The sequence below is a fragment of the Gossypium raimondii genome, chromosome 11 (genome assembly GCF_025698545.1).
Source record: "Gossypium raimondii isolate GPD5lz chromosome 11, ASM2569854v1, whole genome shotgun sequence".
NCBI classification, from domain to species: domain Eukaryota; kingdom Viridiplantae; phylum Streptophyta; class Magnoliopsida; order Malvales; family Malvaceae; genus Gossypium; species Gossypium raimondii.
In genome coordinates this window covers 44,825,761-44,842,768 of record NC_068575.1, presented here as the reverse complement: position 1 = coordinate 44,842,768, position 17,008 = coordinate 44,825,761, and positions in this window count along the sequence as shown.

Below are 17,008 nucleotides of genomic sequence, written 5' to 3'. Positions count from 1 at the left end.
AAAAATTAAACAAGCAAAACAAATTATTCCATAAATTAAACAATAAAATTATTCCATATAACAATTCATAATTAAATTAATAAAAAGTAAAGTTAAAATTAATTTTCAAATTAATTTTTTGATACCGGTTGGTACACCATATTTCAGTCAGTACGAGCGAAATTAACCAGTACGCGTCAATACAACTTATACCAACCAAATTTGCATCAAAACGAAACCTAAAGTTTGTTGTTTCAGTTTACTATTGGAACGAAGCGTTCCAGTCGGTATGGATGGTACTGAAACAGTATCGACTACCATGATAATTCCCCCATCATTGCTTGGGAAAATCTCTTTTTATTTTTTTCCTTAAATTTTTAGGTTAAAATATGTCATAAATCCCTGTACTCTTAATAAATTTAAAATTTAAGCTATATACTTTTATTTTTAGATATTTAGCCCCTCTACTTTTTAGATTTCAAATTTTAGATAATGTTTGGTGTTTTCCCATATTATGATTCCAAGGATAATTCTAATGGAATGTGATTCCTTGAAATCTTACTTTACAACGCGTGGTATGCATTGGAAGGCATTAATTAAAATATCAAGAAAGTTACATTATCTCATTTGGTTAACTAAGTACTTTCCTAGGCACGTAATGATAATTTATGAATTTACCCTTCCTAAATAAAATATGATATCCATGTATTAATTATTATTTTTAATTTATAATTTTAATCAGTACCAAAAGAATTATAGTTTTAATTGAAAACAAAATCATTTCAAATTTGTCTTGCATTTATCTTTAAAAAATATAAATAAGGAAATTATTTGGTATGTGGAGTTTTAGACTCATAAACAGGATCAAGTAGTTGACAAGTAACTTATAAGAGTATAGTAAAATATTTAAAAATATATTTAAAAAAAGAGATATTTATCAATTTTTCAAAGCTACTAGTGAAATAAATACAATAAACTGTTAGACAAGTGTACAAAATACTAACCTATATAATAATGCATATATAAAATTATTGATATATAAAACTTATTTTGGAATAAATTAAAAAACTTGCGAAGAATTTATTGGTGTAATAGAAAAAATAAAGTAGTAGGAAGAAGAAACGGGGCAATAGTTGTAGCTTCTAGTTTTTACATTAATTAATAGATTAATACCCCAAACCAATATGAAATGGGATTAATTTCGTCTTAATATTTTTTGAAAATTTCAATCTACATGAGGAAATAAATTTCTCATATTTTATCATGGGAATCACATTGCCATGTTTATAGGAAAGTAACTCCCAAAGGAAAGCCAGATTCCAAAGAAATTAAATAAAATTTGGCATACCATACGTTGGAATCACTTTTCAATAGATTAAATTTCCAAGAAAGTTAGTAAGTTACTACTTTTCATCATACCAAACACTTAAGTCAAATTCTTAAGACTATTAAAATTATTTTATTAAATTCAAATTCATTACTACGTCATTTCTTATAGTTACATTACTATCAATTAAATATTTTTTTTATTTTTAAAAATGTCACATCAATAAATTTAATAAAAAATTAACAATGTTAACAAGAATTTGAGTTTTGAAATCTGAGAAGTTAAGGTAATGATGGCAATGGAGCGGAACGGGAGCGGATATTGCTAATTCCACTACTGCTTCACAATTGACACATTTTGCTGCATCCCTGCCCCACTCCACTAAGGATTTATAATTTTGAAAATCACCACTATAACGACATAGTTTTCAATGGTATCGAAAAAATGTAATTTCGGAGCCCCGTTTCCGTAAATAAAATCTGTAAATATTAAATAGAGATATTTACGGAGTTAGTGTATAGATGAGTAATTTAGTTGAATTTGTGGTTAATTAACGTTGATGGGAAGACGGGAAGGAAGTCTTTGCAACCAGGCTCAGGCAGAGATAGACGATGGGTCACTTGGATGTTTTAAATGCCTCGAGAGGAAGGAAAGTGACTTATCAGATGGCTGGGTTTTATTTTTTGGTTTTCATTTTTCTTTTCTTAGGTGTTACTATTGTTGTTTTAAGTTCCAAAAACAGTTATTTTTTGGGAGCTACTTTATTATTTTTAATATAATCCAACCTGTTTAACTTTTTTTAAAAATACTAGTAATCATGAAATAAAAATTAACAAAAATTTCGACTTGCATTTTTAAATTTGAATAGTAGAGTGATTAAATTCTTTAAAATAAAAAGTATGGAGTAAATTTCAAATGTGAAAAAGTACAGGATTAGAACATTTTTTGTTAAATTAAACTCCAAGTCCATGTACTTTTGAAATTTACTCCCTTACTTTTATTTTAAGAATTTAATCCTTTTATTTTTAATATTTCAAATTTCAAGTCTAATTGTTAAAGTTAAATAATATTAATCCAAAAACAAAGAGATTAAATTTCTTAAAATAAAAAATTAAATTCTAAATATATAAAAATTGAAAAGTATTGAAATTTAAAACATATTTTAACCTATTTCTTTTCAAAGCAAGTTGTAAAATATTTATGCTTAAGAAATTAGGGCCTTTTTTGTTCAACGGGCTACGCTTTTAAGCACATATCGAAACTTGAAGCCTCCACATTGAGGTATTCATCAAATATACGTTTAAAATTTTGCTTAAGTTCTCCAAGCCCATTTTAGATTTTATGTTTTTTTTTATAACTATTTATGTTATTTTTAATGTATTATTTTTACAATTTCAAGGCTTAATATATCAAAAAGTCCTTGTAAAATAGTGCAATAATCAATTGAACCCTCAGTTGAAAACATCACTCAATCGAACTTTTAATTGAATATAACCAATTTCCTTGTAAGCCCTTATGTCAATTAACTTTGCCAAATGGCACGATAGGGTTATGCCATTTGGCAAAATATGGTAATTTCCCTTAAAATTGTTTAAAATTTTTAAAAAATCATAAAAAATTCAAAAATTATAATAAAACCTAGAATTTTGAAATTTAAAAAAAAGTTATAAAATTATAAGAGAATTTGCAAAAATTTTAAAAATTGAAAAGAATTGCACTTAATTTTTTGTAATTTTTAAAAATTATAAAAAATGCAAAAATATGAAAAATTATAAAAATATAACAATTTTTTTAATGGATTCATCTTTGATATTGATAAACTTGTTGATATAATCATTATAACCATCGATGTCGCATGGGAACATAGTGCCATCTAGACCTGGCATGGGTTGGGCCAATGCTAAGTGTCTAGGCCCATTTTCTATGCCTAAGCTCGACTCGGCCCAAAAAATGAACAAAAATTTTGTCCAAATCCGACCTTGATAAAAAAAATTATTAACTCAAGCCCGACCTAACCTATCCGTATTAGTTTTTTTAGATTTTTATATAAAAACAAATTTAAAAAATATAATACATCAAATACACTAAAAATATTAAAATAAATATTTCCCAACACATTGTAAATGTATTAAAAAAGTTTTTATACTTAAATAACACTAAAATAGTTGCAACTTAGCAAGCAAATGCCTCTAAAATAGTAGCAAAATTAATAATAAAAGAAAAGTTATACAATATCCAAACAACAACAACAAAATAATAGCAATATAATAGTGGAATGACAACAAATCAGTAGCAAAATGGTAGGGAAACAACAACGAAACAACATTAAAAGCAACAACAATTAAGATTAGGAGGTTGGGTGCTTTTTTTTTTTAGTTTTAACTTTTGGGTAATATATTTAGTTATAATTGGGTTAGTGATTTAATATATATAATTAATATAATTACTTTTACAATATAATACATTCGGGCAGGGTAGGGTCAAGCCTGGGCCAAAAATATTGTTCGAGTCCCGACCCAATTAGAAAACAGACCTTAAATTTTGTTTAAGCTGTTGAGTATGCCTCAAGTTTTAGTCAAAATTGAGAGATAATCTCCTAGTTAAACTCTGTTTATTTGTTTCAGTCGAACTCTGATTAGTCTAGATTATTTTATTATTTGACCTACAAATTTAGCCTATAAATAGGCTCTTTTACAACCTTAGAAAATACACCCATTAAAATATTAGAACTCATAACACTTTTGGAGAATTTTGTATTTACGTTTTGAGGGTTCTTTGTTTTCAGGTTTTGGGGTTTAGTTTTTATCTCCATCTTTTGTATTCTTCGTTCTTTTGTCATTATAGTAAAACTAACTTTGCCCATGATTTTTTATCCTCTTTGGAGGGGTTTTTTCACATTAAATTTATGTGTTCAGTCTCTCAATTTCTTCTGCTATTTTTTACTTGTTCGTTACTTAATCGGGTTGATCCCGAACAAGTGGTATCAAGAGCTAGGTTAATTTTCGTAGATCAGCTCGTTTAAATATGATAGCAACAATGTTTGACATTGAAAAGTTCGATGGTGTCACAAATTTCAATCTGTGGCAAGTTTAGATGATGACAATTCTAGTTCAGATTAGTCTGAAAAAGTTCGTTACTAGGAAAGAACCTGTAACACCCCTAACCCTTATCCGTCGCTGGAACAGGGTTACGGAGCATTACCGAACTTTCCAAATCAAATACGAACATTTCATATCATTTAACATTTCATATCATTTCCAGATCAAATCACTCATATTGTCCCTTGTATGAGGCCTCGAGGCCCAAAAATACACATTAGAAACAAATCGAGACTAAACCGGAAACTTAGAGAATTTTTCACAAAATTCCAAAATTTTTCCTATGTCCAGGGGACACATGCCCGTGTGGACGAAAATAGGCCATTTCAAGGCCACAGTTCTCACCCATTTTAATATCAACCTAAACACAGCATTTTAACACATCAATATATCCCAACAAACAATCAAAACAAGTCAAAATCATGTTTTAAACATAACATAACATCATTTATATATGCCCAAATACCTATACTTACCTATTTAGTCCATCTAACTAGTCTACTAAAGTTAACCACAAATTGAATACAATAAACCTATATCATTCACATCAACATCACTAATATGTCTCATTTTCAACCCAACATATATATATAAACAAAATTATAATTATTAACATTTACACAAGATAAACTTTAATTAAATCCACACAAACCCTATACATGCCATATAAACCATATAGAACATTTCAAAAACTATCGGAATAAGCTGGATAGTGTGACTTGATATGCTGATCCAATCTTCCAACCTTTTGAAAATCTACAAAGACATTAAACAACTCGAGTAAGCTTAATGAAGCTTAGTAAGTTCGATGGGTTAAATATAAATCATACCGAACCTACAATAACACATCAATTAAATAAATTCATTCAATGTAAACTTCTTGTTTCAAGTGATGAATACACTTATTTCAGATCAATATCAATAGCAAACAATATGTCTTTCAAATTTCAATTACGAAAGCTGAACAAAAGCTCATGAGAGCTAAAAAAACCCATAAGGGTTGAACGAAAGCTCGTAAGAGCTGAGCAGAAACCCATAAGGGTTAAACAGAAGCTTAAAAGAGCTGAACGGAAACTCATATGAGTTAAACAGAAACTCGTGAGAGCTAAACGGAAACTAAACACGAAATTTCGCAACAAATGCTGAACCTCGATTTGCTTGAATAATTTTCCACATTATCCTCCAATGCCACCAATTCACCGAGTGCCGAATGTACTCAAATCCCGCGTTCCAATCGTTTTGAACATTCAATTTAAATTCATAACTTTAACAAAATTTCACTTTCAACAATAGATATGAATAAATACTTAATACCATTCATCAATTCAATATATATATTTATATATTAAAATTTAACCATACGAACTTACCTAGATTGAATTGTAATATTTGTAGAAGTTCAAGGACTATTCCACTAATTTTCCTTTTTCACGAGTATCTACGAGTTTTTGTTCTAAAATATAAAATGACTCATACATTAACATATATTTCAGTTCCAATTCATTTCGTAATTAATACCCTTCCATTTTTCAAATTTACACAATTGCCCTAAAATTTTACAACTTTTGCAATTTAATCCCTTAACAAGTTAATCTATCAAATGGACTAGTTTTTCTAAATTAATAATTTATTTAAATATTCTAGGCTATCATACAACCCTTGATAAAATAGAAATTTAGTACCTAACCATAATACTTTAACTTTTCACAATTTAGTCCTAAAATTAACATTTTACAAAATCACTTTATACAATCATCATATAACATAATTAAAGCTCTAAATCCATGTTTATTCATATAAAACATCCTATATTCATCAATGGTAACTTCAAAAATTTTCAATAAAATCAAAAACTAAAGCAAGACTTAGTTGGACATAATTGTAAAAGTCTCAAAACATAAAATTTATAAGAAAAGGAAATAATTAAACTCACTTGAAGTAAAAATATAAAAATAAGCTTAAGGATCTCTCCTATGGCCTTTTTTGGCTGAGAATTGAAGAAGAATTTGTCTAGAAACCTTTAAAATTTTAATTTGTAGTTTTAATTTTGCTTTATTTACTGTTTTACCATTAAATGACTATTTTTATTATTATTTTCACTACTTATGCAGCCTCAGCCATTTCATTTTGGCTTGTTTGCTCTTGAGGTCCTCCTTATTTACCATTTCAGCCATTTAACCACTATTTCTTCTAATTAGTAACTTTTGCACCTTTTTCAATTTAGTCTTTTTTAATTAATTAACTATAAAAAAGTTAAAATTTTCTAACGAAACTTTAATACTACCTTAATGACACTCTATAAATATTTATAAAAATATTTATGGCTCGACTTATAGAATCGAGGTCTCGATACCTCATTTTCTAAACCACTTGACCTAATAAATCCTTATAAAACACAAATTACTAATTCAAAAATCTTTCTAAAACCACGTTTGACTCGTAAATAATAAATATTAAAATTTACGAGTTTACTCGTCAGGTTTTGTGGTCTCGAACCACTATTTCTGACACCGCTAAGAATCAGGCTGTTATAGAGCCTAAAAATCTAGACCAAATAAGATGGGAAGAGATTGATGAAAAGGCTATGTCTACAATCCAGTTGTGCCTCACAAATAGGGTATTGCAGGAGGTATTGATGGAGAAAACATTATCTACCTTGTGGAAAAAGTTAGAAACTCTTTATACGACTAATTCTCTGGCTAACTGTTTAGTGTTGAAATAACGTTTATTTACGTTTCGCATTAATGAATGTAAGCTTCTTAAAGATCACATTAGTTAATTTATTACTCTTTTGAATGATTTAAAGAATGTTGAGGTTAAGATTGACGATGAAGATAAGACTATGCTATTTGTACAAGCCCAATTTTTATGCCCGGGCCCAATTAACCATAAACCTACCTAAGCCCAACCTCAGCTACCCAAACACAACCAAACCCTCAACCCAATTACAAGCCTAACCCACCAAAACCAAAGCCCAAATCAGCAACCCAATTCAGCCCAATAGCCCCAAGCCCATTTTCTCTAAAAAATCAGCCTAGGGTTTCAGAGACTGAAACCCTAGGTGCCGCCCCTTTGACCTTTGGTTCTCTGACGCCGCCGGACGTCCCATCCGCGCCGCCCACGGTCACATCCACCATGCCACTTGCGCCGCCGGTCATCTGCGAAGAAAAAACAAGCATAACCAGTAGCAGAAATTGGCTATAAAAGCCATCAAAAAAATGTAATTGTTTTTCTCTTCTTCTAGCGATTTTTGTAACACGAAATAGAGATTAGCTAAACGAAAATAAAATACAAATCATTCAAGGTGATTTCACCATACTATTTCTCTGTTTCTTGTTCCTCTTTTCGCAAAGTTTTTTTTATTTTTTATTTTATTTTGATTTTATTTCCTTAAGAAAATAAAAAAAAAAAGGGGAAAGGGGTACCTTTTGTTCGTGCCGCGCCACGCCGGAGAGGGAAGGCGAAGGGTTTTGGCTCATTTTGGAGTCTTTGGCCTCTTTTTTTTTACGAGCCTCGACCCCAGATTCATGGCCTAAAGGAACGAGCTTCAAACGGGGCTAAGAAAGGTTCCATTTTGCACCTCCGGCCGCCGTCTACGGTGGAGCTACGGCGAAGGTGCGTCGGAGCCTATGGCCGGACTGGGGAGAGGGGTTCAGAGAGAATGAAGTTTTTTTTCTGGAAAAAGAAGGGAAATGAAAATTTCTCTAAAAATTTTAGTTTATATGCTAAGTATAAAACGACGCCGCCCCCCTTGACCCGCGCGGTGACCCGACCCGAGGGGAGGATCCGCGTGTTTTCGCTAAGGGGGATATTTGTGGGCGCAGTCCCTCTGATTTGCGGCGTGTTTCAATTTGGTCCTATTTCGATATTTCTTTTTATTTTTTTAATTTAGCCCCATAATATTATTTTTGTTTCAATTTAGTCCACTACTGCGCTGCGTTTTGGGGGCTTTGGGGTATTTACCATTTTAGTCCCCCCTCTTGCGGCGCGTCACAATTTAATCCTTTTTATTTTTTTATTTCGATTTCACCCAATACTTTCGTTTTTATTTCGATTTAGACTACATCTTGTCAATTTTATTATTATTATTATTATTATTATTATTATTATTATTATTGTCTTTACTATTATTATTTTTATATTCATTAATATTATTGTTATTATTGTTAGGTTTTTATTTATATTTACTTATGTAAATTTTAGATATGTGTTTGATTATATTATTATTATATAATTGTTTTTTATACATATATGTATATATATATTTTCTAACTTATTTAATATATATAAATACTCAATTTTATATACGTGTCTATATATATATATATTTTATATATTAAAATATGTATATTATATATTATTTTATGTTATTTTATAATCCACATATATATCTCTTTACATTTAATTGTATTTATTACTTATTTATTTCATTTTCTTTATTATTTGGAATGAATGCTTTAATTTATTTGTTTATATATTGTTATTTTATATGATTGTAAGTATGACTTTCATTTATTTTATATTGTTGCTATTGGTCGTATCATTTTATACTTTTACGTGCATTATGATTTTATCATGCATAACAACAATGTAATTGGCTTTCGCATTTTTTACTATGATTTTCGTATTTCATTTTATTCGATATAACAAATTTGTTTTGAATAAATAAAATTTCATGTTTAGATTTGAGAAAATCGTATCCTAACTTACTGGGTTTCGATTTCCACGATATATCTAAATACACGAATCTTTCCAAATTCAAGTTTTAAATGATCTCGGGATTTATAAAGGATCGTGTCCTAACTTACTGGTCATGATCCCTTTTAATCCAAGATAGTTAAATATCTTTTAAATAAGCATTTTTTACGTATCGAGAATTCGAGACATTGTGTCCTAACTTACTGGATGTGATTCTCTTTCTCAATTAACGTGAAATATGCCCATTTTCCCTAAAATTTTTAACATTTTAATACAAGGATCGTGTTTTTAAATTTCTTTAATGTTTTCAATTTTCGACATTAAGACATTAGCTAAACAACTAGGTACCAATTTTGGGCGTATAGAGGGTGTTAATCCTTCTTTGTGCGTAACCGACTCCCGAACCCGTTTTCTAAATTTCGTGGACCAAAACCGTTGTTTTAATAAAATCAAATTATTTATTAAAAACAACCTTTTTCAAGGTGACCCAATCACACCTCAAAAAGGATTGGTGGCGACTCCTGTTTCATTTTTCAAAACCCAAGTCGACCCAGCTTTTCAATCAAAAAAATGGTGTCAACACTATTATTGTGCTCTTTACCCTCTTTATACAAGTCTTTCAGGGAGACCCTGATTTATGAAAAAGACAAACTCTCGTTCGAGGATGTGAAGAGTCATTTGTTGAGTAAAGACAAACTCGACAATGAGTTTGGTTTTGATAGCAAGGCAGATAGGCAAGCTTCTATTTTGGTAGCATCAAAGAAGTGAGATAAAATGTGTCATTATTGTAAGAAGTTAGGTCACGTCAAAGCAGATTATTATAAACTACAAAATAAAAGGGCTGCTGAGAGTAATGAGGAAGATGTAGCTGGTGCTAATTTAGCTGACAAAAGCGGTGATAATTAGTGTCAACGAGCGATAGCTCTGAGTTTACGTCCGAGTGGATCTTAAATTCAGGATATTCTTTCCGCATGTGTCCCAGCAGAAAATGGTTTTCCACATACAGTTCGATTGAAGGTGGAGTTGTGAGCAGGGAAACGATTCATCTAGTAAGATAATCGGTATTGGTACTGCTAAAATTAAGATGCACGATGGGACGATTAGGAAACTCTTAGATGTCAGGTATGTACCTGATTTATGAAAGAATCTCATCTCATTGAGTATTGTAGACTCGAAAGGTTACAGAATCAACACCAAGTCAAGTGACATTAAGGTGTCTCGTGGGGCTCTCGTTTTGTTAAAAGGTAAAAAGTTTGACAATCTTTATATTCTAAAAGGTTCTATAATGATCGGTGAAACTGGACGTCCCTCATCCATTATGGAGTCGAAGGCAACTTAGTCATAAGAGGGAAAATGTATGACCGTTTCGTTGAAGAGAGGTTCTTTTTTGGATACATGTTTTGAAAAGTTAAAGCTCTATGTTCATGAAAATTAGACCTAGGTTAGTTTTGATTTGGCAGTGCACAAGTCGAAGGCTAGAAGTCTTCCAGCTTCTAAGCATAGATTCGGCTTAGTTAACTCCCTGCATAGTTCAAGATAGGTTCGTGGCGGGCTTTGGCAATGATGACATTGTGGAAATACGAGTCAAGGTGGAGATTTGTTGAGTATGACTTATATTTCAGTCAAATTTGAGAGATAATTTCCGAGGTAAACTCTGTTTATTTGTTTTAGTTGAACTCTGATTAGTCTATATTATTTTATTATTATTTGACCTACGAATTTAGCCTATAAATAGGCTCTTTTACAACCTTAGAAAATACACCCATTAAAATATTAGAACTCATAACACTTTTGGAGAATTTTGTGTTTACGTTTAGAGGGTTTTTTATTTTCGGGTTTTGGGGTTTAGTTTTTATCTCCACCTTTTGTACTCTTCGTTTTTTTGCCGTTATAGTAAAACTAACTTTGCCCGTGATTTTTATCCTCTTTGGAGGGGTTTTTCCACATTAAATTTGTGTGTTCTATTTCTCAATTTCTTCTGCTATTTTTTACTTATTCGTTGCTTAATCGGGTTGATCCCGAACACAAGCCTATTTTTCAAGCTTATATTTTTGCCCAAACCCTCCCACTTTTTGAATGGGCCTTTGGGCCTGGGCGGGTGGCTCAACTCATGATCAAATCTAGAGCTATCACTTGGAAACCTGGACCTCTTCCTTTCGACCTTAACCCAATTCTCGTTATTTTTCTCGACAATCAACTCTTTATTTGGCATGTTAGCAAACCATGCAAACTTATTTTCATAATTTTATATAATTTTTTGCAATTTTTATAATAAATTTAATAGTTTTTATATTTTTAACATTTTTGCAATTTTATATTATTTTTAATATATTTAATATTTTTTTATAACTTGTCATTTTATATATTTTTACTTTTTGTCGTTTTTGAAAGTTTAAGTATTTTAAATATTTTTATTATTTTTAATAAATTTTTATATATTTTTCAAAAAATTTTATAACTTTAGAAATTTTTAAAATTTTAAAAAATTAACAAAATTTAAAGGAAATTACCAAATTTTGCCACGTAGCACAATCTTAGCATGCCACATGGTGAAGTTAATGAATATTGCGAGCTTACACGAAAATTAAATTTTTGAGGACTTAAGCAGTTTTCAATTGAAAGCTTAATTGATTATTAAACGAAATCTTTTCTTATCACGAAATTAAACTTAAATATCAAATTTGAGATTTTAAAAAGTAGAGAGGAGATTAATGGATTGAAAAGGACGTTAATAGAAAGCTAATGTAGTGGTACTTTCCAAGTAAAAGTAGTTGAGATGAGTAAGTAGAGCAAAGTCCCTGGATGTGGAAGTCAACAAGCCAGCCACCAACAATTCCAAATTTATATTGCCTTCTTTCATTAGATGATAACTCACTCTGCCACCAAAGTCAAATGCAGTTCCCCACTTAAACTGTCTCATAAATTTTAGCCTCTTTTCTAGATTTGGTAATTTTCAACATTACACTAAATCATTTGCAATCAACCTACAAAATCATATACTACAATGTTTAGGATGCTCCTCAACTATTTCATTTTTCTATCAAGATGTGTAAATTTCATGTAAGTTTATTTTTGGGTTAGGATTTTTTAAAATTAGAATTGTCATGAGTTTGGATTAATAAGGATGGATTTTCAAGTTTCGGGTCTATTTTATCAGCTATCGTAGGGTTAGTTTATTGTTGAGATTAAAAATAGTGAAAACATGCTTTTGAAAAATTGATAATGTTTATCATTGTTGTTAATAAATGCTTTTGAAAAAATAGATTTAATAAAAGATAAAAAAATATTATTAAAAAGTACTTTTTATGTTTTTGGCTTTGCTTAGAATCTCATTGGTTTACCAATTTTCTTTACAACGGTGAAAGTGTTATTCAAAATGCTAAGCAAAGCTTTAAGAATTTTGGAATCTCGAATTTTATTTGTTTAAACCATATATTGGTGTGGGTGCTGATATGGGTGAAAAATAATTTATACAAAATATATATTTATTGAAATTTCACGTTAGAATCAAACAAATCTTTGATATTTTTTTTAAATGTTGGATAAAGTTAGGTTTTAAAAGTTATGGTGTAGTAATGACAAATTTATGAGAAATTAAGTTTTTTTTAAAAATTTTATTGATTTATGTTGTTTTTGTAGAGAGGCAGAAAGACGCGTACTATAAGGCACTCTGTAAGGCACGTTTTTCTTTCAACGATAACATTTCCAATAGCTACATGGGCTCCAACAGCCATAAATTTTCCTATATGAACCCCTTCAAACTTCATTCTTTGCAACCAAATACCCAATACTCATTCTTCCATTCTATATTCTCAATCCTCAATTTTCAATCCTCAATTATATTTTTAATTCTTTTTTTTAAATTTTATTATCTTTGATTTTATTTTATTCGTTATAACTTTTAAATGGCAAATCAACTTATTCGTTTGGATGACAAGTATATCTCCGACGTTCAATTACAAATGATAAGAAAATTTATTAAATTATTTAATTTTAAATAGTTAATTATTATGTTGTTTAGATTATTAATTTTTTATGTTTATATAATCGACTCGAAGGCCTGATTTTGGAGACGTACATAAACAATTTAAGTGAAGGTGCACTGAATGTCATTTTTGAACACTTGCGAGATGCAAGATTTTTATACGTGGCTCGCATGCTCAGGGGGACTAAATTGGATCCCCTTACTTATCAGTGCTTTGGTCGAAAGATGGAGACCGGAGACACACATTCCATCTTCTATACGGCGAGTGTATAATTACACTCGAGAATGTTAGTTTACAACTCCGTCTACTGGTCGATGGGGAAGTCATTATGGGGCTAGTTATTAGTGTCAATTGTAGTGCAACATGTGAGCAACTATTAGAGAATGTGTCGAACAAGTTTAGGGGTAGCCGGATCGAGATCAGATGGTTGGAGGACAACTTCCAAACTATCGAGATTTCTGCGAGTGGCGTTAAAAAGGAACAATTTGCACACACACTCATCTTGAGGTTGATCGAGGGTTTGTTAATGATAGATAAATCTCACAATTTGGTACATTTAAGGTGACTACTACTACTAGTCGACTTGAGAGAAGTGGAACGACTTAGTTGGGGATCAGCGGTGCTAGCGACATTATACCGAGAAATGTTTTGAGCGATGATACATGAAAAAGTTAAAATCGGCTATTTCATGCTCCTTCTTCAATAGTGGGCATGGTATCGACTATCATTTTTACGCTCCCGAGTGAAAGTCTCTTACGAATTCCCACTCATAATATGGTAAAATTCATTTGATAATATCATTACCATTTTTATTTTTCGTTGTTGTAATTTTAAAATAACATATTATTTGAAGAGGTGGAATAACCCTGCGAGACACAACGGTATATCAACCGAGCTTAAGGATATCCGACTAGTTTTAGATCAACAAACTGAAAATGAGGTTAGTTTATAATTTCAAAGTTATCAATTTTTTATTCTAGTATTTCAAATTTAATATTAGGCACGTGCTAAAATTTATAAATTCATACTAAAGTTTGTACTGTTGCCATATGCTGATCCAAGTATTCAAGAATGTGTCCCGATTGAATTTTTGGCCAATTAAAAGATCTGGCATGTCAAAGTGCCATTGATCATTTTTATAACGTTTGTGATGTATGAATCCGACCAAGTAATGTGGTAGTTCGGGTGTATGCAACGTATTTCGCTGCCACCCTAAGAGCTCGATGACCTGCACAAGATCGACTTACGAGGGAAACTCAAGGAAGATTGGCCAACATTCCATAAGAAGTATATTGATATGTGGCAGCTTCAAAAAGGAGTTGGCCAACATTCCAACATTCCACGCGTGAACCATTTCTCACATCGGAGTTGGCAACATCTCTAGATTACATGGACTGATTCAAGCATAACGACAAGTCGTATCTACTGGCGGGTTTAAAAAGGAGTAGGCAACATCGCCGTAAGAGGCCAAGACAAGGGCTCATCAATCCTAGGTCGGGAGAAGATGTCGTGGCGAGATCAAGATCTACCCATCGCACCGGAGGACCCAATTACCGTGCAACTTCCCAATCAATATGGTTAATTTATTTTTGGGTCTAACCTAGTTTTTTTTGTCACAAGGTTCACAGCATGCACACTCATTCCCCGTATCAAAACCTTCAACTCTGGTTTATTTTACCCAAGCACCATAGCATGCACAATCATTTCTTAAATCAACACATTCAACACTAGTTTATTTTACACAACCACCACAACACGCGCAATCATTCCCTACATCAACACATTTAGGGATATATTTTGCACGACTGCCACCCACCGTATCATATTACATGTCGGTCCCGCTAACAACACCAATGTACTGGGTATCATAAAAAATTCTCACCATTCATCCATAATCAACCCATGTGACATGATATAGTCATCTAACGTTAATCTCGCAAACACTGCCAAAATCGTTGTTCTACCAAGGTGGGTCATCTTTGTAACCATTGACTCAAACATGGGGGATGTGCGATGTGCAACTAGGACATGGTCCCAGTCAATGATGGATGAAGTAGTTGATTGTGGCGATCAAGCCCGGCGTGCACATGAAGATGAAGATAAAGTCAATGAAGAGTCGCCAACCTAAACAGTATGATGGAACCCTAAACGTGCCCAACGGCCATCCGATTATGGCACACATTCAGGACGCCAATGATTATGTTATTTTTTAATTTTGTAATTTTTTATATACTTTGTTTTACACCCCAAATGTACACTTATTTACAATATACGAAACAAATTTATTAAATTGGTTTGATTGGTACACAATCATATCGTGAGTTTAAAATTTACAATTATTTATGTTATTTTTTCATTTAAGTTTTTCTTCATCCATTTGTTAAGTACAATACTTTTAGAAAGTAAAGAATTGCTCAGAAGGTTCGGAAAAAAATTAAACGTTGTCTTGCATATTGTAATATATCTTACTTAAATAATTAATATTAACATACACTTTACAGAAAAATAAATAAATGAATAAATTAGTGTTTTCACTGCATGAGTTAACATGTAGTCATTAGCTCTTCTCTTCGATGCTCCTTAGTTATGTGCACATAATGAAGTCATTGAGTTCACGATTTCTACATTTTCCCCAATCAAGTTTATCTCGAGAATCTTGGGTTACAGACGCTCAGAAGCAATCAAGTTGGCTTGGTTGAAATGGTCGAAGAGAATAAGCTCCTTGCAGAGGGTGGTTTCATCTAACATGACAGTGAAACACTTTCTGCAGGACGTGTTTTTCAGCTACATGTTTGACATGTTAGTGGAAAACACATCCTATAGGAAATGTTTTGATCTACCATAATTTGATATGGCAAATTAGGTTTTCCGGGTATACTTAAGAAGCTTATTCTCGAGTAAAGTAGCGTTTTTTCATAGTTTTTCGTAATTTTTAGATTTTTAGTTAATAAGTGTAAATGTCTCATTTTTACTTATTGTATGACCTAATTTGGCCAATGGTGTCATTGGGGGGCCTAACATGTGGTTAAGTGGTGTCGAGATGTATTGAAGATTGAAAATGAGCGAAAATGACACCAAAGGAAAGGGTATCACGATATCCATACCTTGGAATCGTGATACCTCTAACAACATAGAAGATTGGAGACCACCCTTCAGTGGTATCGTGATATCCACTTTGGGTATTGCGATATCCACCCTTCAAAGAAAACCCCAAAGTTCGAAATTGCCTAGGGTATCGCGATATCCTCTTTTGGGTATCATAACACTGACATCGTGAGGGGGACAAAATTGGACAAAAATGGTAGTCTTTATCCATTGGGTCTACCAATCACCCAAAGCCTGTATAAGGGTAATTTTGGCAAAAACAATTTAGTAGCATTTAGCCTAAAACAACCAATTTTGGCTGAGGAGGAGAGAGGCACACATTAGTTTAGTTTTAGCATTAGTTTCTTTAGGTTTTTTCTTAATTTTTTCTGTAACTTTTCTAAGGTTTTCATTTTCTTTTCTTCTTTCTTAGTTCTAGAGTTTATTTTTCTACATGTACTTCTTGTTCTTAGTGTTCTTAGTATTAGTTAAATTAGTTATCACTGTAGCTTAGATTTATTTACACTTTCAGGTCATTGTACCTTGGTTGTAAGACATTTCTAGCTTTAGTTTAATGTATTTCAGTTTCTTTTACTTTAAATCGTTAAAGTTTATTCTTTTTATGTTTATTGCTTTAGATTTTCTTGTTGAATGCCTTTAGTTTCATGTTTTTAAGTTTTCTTGTATAAAAATCCAAACTTTTATATTTTTCTTAAGCTTTACTTCAATGACTTCCTTGCTTTTCATTTCCATGTCCATTCTCTTTATTTTCAACATGAGTAGCTAAACCTAAAAAAGAGGTTGGTTGATGGAGACGTGGGTAAATTTATTGTTTT